This window comes from Curcuma longa, unplaced genomic scaffold (genome assembly GCF_044706935.1).
Source record: "Curcuma longa cultivar G26 ecotype Majalengka, Jawa Barat unplaced genomic scaffold, ITB_CL_G26_1.1 contig_22782, whole genome shotgun sequence".
Classification (NCBI taxonomy): Eukaryota; Viridiplantae; Streptophyta; class Magnoliopsida; order Zingiberales; family Zingiberaceae; genus Curcuma; species Curcuma longa.
In genome coordinates, this window is record NW_027432002.1 from 7,539 (window position 1) to 12,718 (window position 5,180).

The window sequence follows — 5,180 nt, forward strand, 5'->3', positions numbered from 1 at the left end:
GTTCCACACAATTGACCCCATGATATTGGATGGGATAGCGATTATCATGCGGGTTGTATTAATTTTGTTGGTTCGACTATGTATGAACGTTGAAATCAATCTTCTAAAATATATTGATTCGGAAGAATAATAAGAAATAAAAAAATAAACAATACTATTAAATATTATTAAACTAAAATTTCACCCTAAATATCAATTAAATAATTATTTAAATAGATTCAAAATCCTAGAATGTAAAAATAGAAAAAAATATTAATAGACTCAAAATTCTAAATATCTTAAAGGGACTCACAATGCTAAAATATAAAAGATTGAAATTACTAAAAGTACTCTAAATATTAAAAATTAAAAAATTATCAAAAAATATAAATATATATAAAAATAGTAATAAAAATCTTCTAATCTTCCTACATCAGTGGCTCTGGATTGAAAAAACTTATTTAAGAGTTTAGAGTAGTGTAAAATCATCACCCAAGAGGAAAATCATCTATGTATCATCAAATCGATAAAATCTACTAATAACTGTTGGACTTGATCAATATTATCCTTCCTTGTGAGAGATATTTTTGCTCCTGTAATTTTGATGGCAGATTCATGTGTTGCCTTCCATCTAAGGTACTTGGTAGTCTTCGTTGTTGATGTTAGTACCCGTGCTAATTAGAGGGGGTGAATAGCTCTAATTGCTTCTTATCTTGATTTTATTTTTGTCGTTTGAATGGGCAAAGAAAACTTTAATTCAAACGTGACTCCACATGCACAACTCATAAATTTTACTTGGTATCTATGTGACTAATCAAGGGTCCACTTCGAGCTATTTACCTCCACTATGAACTCCTCCTTTTCGGATATCCTCTAAAGATAGAGAAGTCTCTTATAAGAACATAATAATACAACAAAAAATAAGAATACTGTTGGTGCCCTGGTTAGTTTTTATGTGATCAACCAAGTTAGGTTAGGTTCTGTGTTATTTTAATCCCTCTGCTAAATGTGCAAGAACTTAGGTACGGAGGAAGTCGAGCGTAAAACGTAGTGAACGAGAAGGGTTGCACGGGGAAGTGAGCCGACGGACTCGGTGCAATCCGAGGGATGCGGAAGCTACGGAAGAGTACGCCGGTGGATTGAGAAGGACGTGGGCGAAGTCCGAGGGACGAGAAGCCGGGAGGAAGCACGCTCGAGGGGTAAAAGGCCGGAGTCAGGTTCGGGTAAGCCTAACTCCGGTTGGCCAGAAATCACCCAACCGAAGACTCCTAAAATCAACAAAAGTCAAACTATTGACTTTGACCATTGACTTTGGCCGTTGACTTTGACTGTTGACTTTGCCCAGCAAAGAAGACTTGGACTTTTTGGATGTGGCGGTTGCAAAAAAAAAAGAAAAATAATAAGATTTATCTTTTATTATATAAAAAATAAATACTTAATTTTTATTAAGGATAAATCTCTTTATCTTTTATTAAAGATAAAGTTTATCCTTATTTAATCAACGGCTACGATCAAAGTCTATCTCCGATCAACAGTTAGGATCGTATCAACGGATCAACGGCCAAGAGAAAATTTATCTACGATCAACGATCCAGATATATTCTCTTATGCTATAAATAGGCTTAGAAGTTAGAAGGAAAATAACATTGAAATTGTATTCTCTTCTTACTTTTAATCACCTAGGTTGTAACCAAGTACATCTGTGTGTATTTTTCTTTTACAATTTATTTAATTTAATTAATGTTTGTTTATTTAATTGATTGTTGCTAACTTCTATCCTTGTAAGGAAAAGCAACACAACAAATAAGAATACAAATACAAATAAAATTAAAAATACCTTTACAAATGATATCTTATTTTGGATGATTTATTATTGCTTGGAATAGCTTCTTATTAGTATGAAAATACAACACTTTGTCCTCAAAACCTCTAGGAACTGGCTTCTTCTCCTTCAAATAAAATCATATTTATACAGTTGATGTCAGAATTGACTTCCGTCTATCAGTCAACTGATATCTTCTACTTGTCCATTGATTTTATCAGCGACTAAATAACTACTTCTGAACCTTCTAAAAAATTTTATCGATTTTTAAATATCAATCGATTATTGATTTATCAATCAGTCGAATTAATTTATTTTATATATTTTTAAAATAGTACCAATTGATTGATATTCTTAATCAATTAATTGATTATTCTGATTTTATGGTATCGATGGACCCATCTGGATCTAGATCTGGATCTGTATTATGGATTTTTTTTTCTTTATTATAATACGTGATTTAAGAAGATGGACAAAGGAAAAAGGGAAATGGAAATCGAAGCACCGACACTTTCCCAAGTGTGATAGCCTATCCTCCTCTTCCAAGCAGCGAGGCAGGTTGCCGAAGCGATCTAGGTTAGTCGTTAGAGCTGCCCTACTGGTTATTTAATCATCCTTGTTTGCCTGTCTTTAGTTCTTCTTAATCGTCTCTTTTCTTTTCTACGTTTTGTTAGGTTTTGCGTATTCATATTTACGAGCAATATATTTAAGTTTGCTTAAGTTCTTGGAATCCAGAGCTAAGTCTGCAATCAACTTTAGATATCCTTCAAAGGTTTTTTTTTTTTTTTTTTTAACTATAAGAGATGGAATTGGAGGTTGCCGAAGCTATCTAGGTTAGAGCTGCCTACTGGTTATTTAATCATCCTTGTTTGCCTGCCTTTAGTTCTTCTTAATCGTCTCTTTTCTTTTCTACATTTTGTTAGGTTTTGCGTATTTCATATTTACGAGCAATATATTCAAGTTTGCTTCATTTCTTGGAATCCAGAGCTACAAGTCTGCAATCAACTTTAGATATCCTTCAAAGGTTTTTTTTAAAACTATAACCGATGGAATCGGAGGTTGCCCAAGCGACGGAATCTGTGCCTACGGCATCCGTCAATCTTGATATCGATGGCTTGTCGAGGAGTTTCATGGAGACACTGAGCTCGGCCTCAGGCAAACCGAAGAAAGACATCCAGGCGACGATCTTTCGAGTTCCTGAAAACATCCGCAGAGCCAATATCGATTCTTTTGAACCAAAGATGGTCTCCCTCGGCCCCTACCACCATGGAAAGCAACGCTTCCTAGCCACCGATGAAAGGATCAAATTGCCTTATGCTACCAACTTTTACAGGCGCACAGCCGGCATGGACGTGAATTTAGTGCCGCTCATGGTCAGGATAATCAAGGATAAGGAGTCGGATTTACGTTGTGCCTACTCGGAGAATATCAAGATGAACAGCGATGACTTCGTGGAGATGATGATGCTCGACTTCGCTTTCATGGTCGAGTTTCTATGGGAGCGAGCTGGGAGGCATAGAACACAGATGGAAGAGTACTCGTGGAAGTGGGCAGCTCCATCGATTATCCACGATATGTTGGTTGTCGAAAACCAGTTCCCTCTTCCTACCCTTCTCTTTCTCCTCTATGCGTACACGGCTGATGATTTGCGTCGCCATGATACTTCCTTAACGGAATTGGAGAACTACCTCTGTCATGATCTCATGCAGCAAATTCACAAAGACCTCTCTCCGGCCTCGACCTTGAACTTGAGCCCTAGAAGCTTTGAAAAAAGTGGCCATTTGCTCCATCTTTTCCATTCAAGTCTTGTTAGCGAGCTGGGGGAAAAGAAAATTATCGACCTTAAAGACGTCGACTTATCTTCCTTCCCCAGTGCAGAGAGGCTCCGAGCAATGAGAATGCGATTTGTAAATAAAACCAATGGCAGTAGCTTCTTGGACATCACTTTCAACAAAGACAAGAGATCCATGGAGATTCCTCAACTCGTCATCAACGATGACAACATCGCCCTCATCCGAAACCTCATCGCTTTCGAGCAGCAATGCCATTGGATCTACAACTACGTCTCCACTTACATTTGGTTCATGGACTGCTTGATAAACACTGGCAAGGACGTGGCCGTGCTCCGGCAACAGAAGATCATTGTCAGCCGCTTGAACAGTGACGAAGAAGTGGCTCACATATTCAACGAGCTCCGAAGGACGAATGCCCTTGTCGTCGACTTCGACCATTTCTATCTTGCAGAGGTAATGAGCGATGTGCAGAGCTACCGCAGAAACAAGTCTAACAGACTTTGTGCACTGTGGAATCTCATGGTTGAGGCAAAACTATTTCAAGAATCGGTGGTTGACTATCGGTGTCATTGCAGTTATTTTCTTCAACCTTCTCACTTTGGTGCAAACTGTATTTGCTATTCTCAGTTACGTCAAGCAGTGAAATTAAGTATATACATTGTGAAGACTAATGTATGGCGATTGATTTTAATTAATAAAGGTTTAACGCATAAGTAATATTTATATTTAATATTATCATATTTATTTATAATGGTGTTTTAATTCCATAACAACTTGTATAAATATATCATTGGAGGGAGTTTTACTTTATAAATGTTTCCCTCTAATTTGAGCTTCTGTTCTTTTCTTATCTCCTTGATTGTGATATTCTCGTTTCCTCATTATATGAAAAATATACTATATGTTCCTTTCCATTTCTTACTATGACTGCCGTCTCCTTGCCGTATCTTAAATGTGGGATGCCATTTAGATCTTCTCTCTTGATGTAATGTCCTCTTTTTCAACACTTAAAACATGTGATATATGATTTTTGTTAAGTGAAATTGATATATAGTTTTAGGTGAGGGATCCTTAATGCTTAGAGGGGTATAGGTCTCTTCTTCATCTTAGTAAACAAGCCAAGTCAAGTTATATAGTGTTCAAGTTTGTTTGTAATCAAACTAAACAAATTAAAGTCAAATTTAAAATGAACTAAGCTCTTGAAATGACTGTTTAGTTTGGTTTGATTTCTTTTTATAAGCTTGAGTTTGGTTTGAGTTTTGTTTGAGCTTGGTTTATTTAGATGCTATCAAACTTTCAATTTAAATTTATTTGATTATTTTAAACTTGATTCAAGCAGTTGTCATTGCAGAACAAGTTCGTTATCGTTAATTATGCATCTTAATATGTTGTGTCATGTTAATCGTTGAAACTATAGATTCATATTTTTATATTTTCAATTAATTAAGTTCTTATTCAATTTATAAATTTTATGTGGCTTACGATTTACAAATTCTTTCGTAATTGAGATATTTGGAGAAGCAACTTGTGATTTAGAACTAACCATCCTTTGTATTATATATAATATGACCATTTTAACAATTCTA

At 35.7% G+C, this 5,180-nt stretch overlaps 1 pseudogene; it reads left to right on the plus strand.

The window, feature by feature from the left end:
• Positions 1 to 2,353: 2,353 nt before the first annotated feature.
• LOC141817977 (UPF0481 protein At3g47200-like) lies at positions 2,354 to 4,237 on the plus strand (annotated as a pseudogene).
• The last annotated feature ends 943 nt before the right edge of the window (positions 4,238 to 5,180 follow it).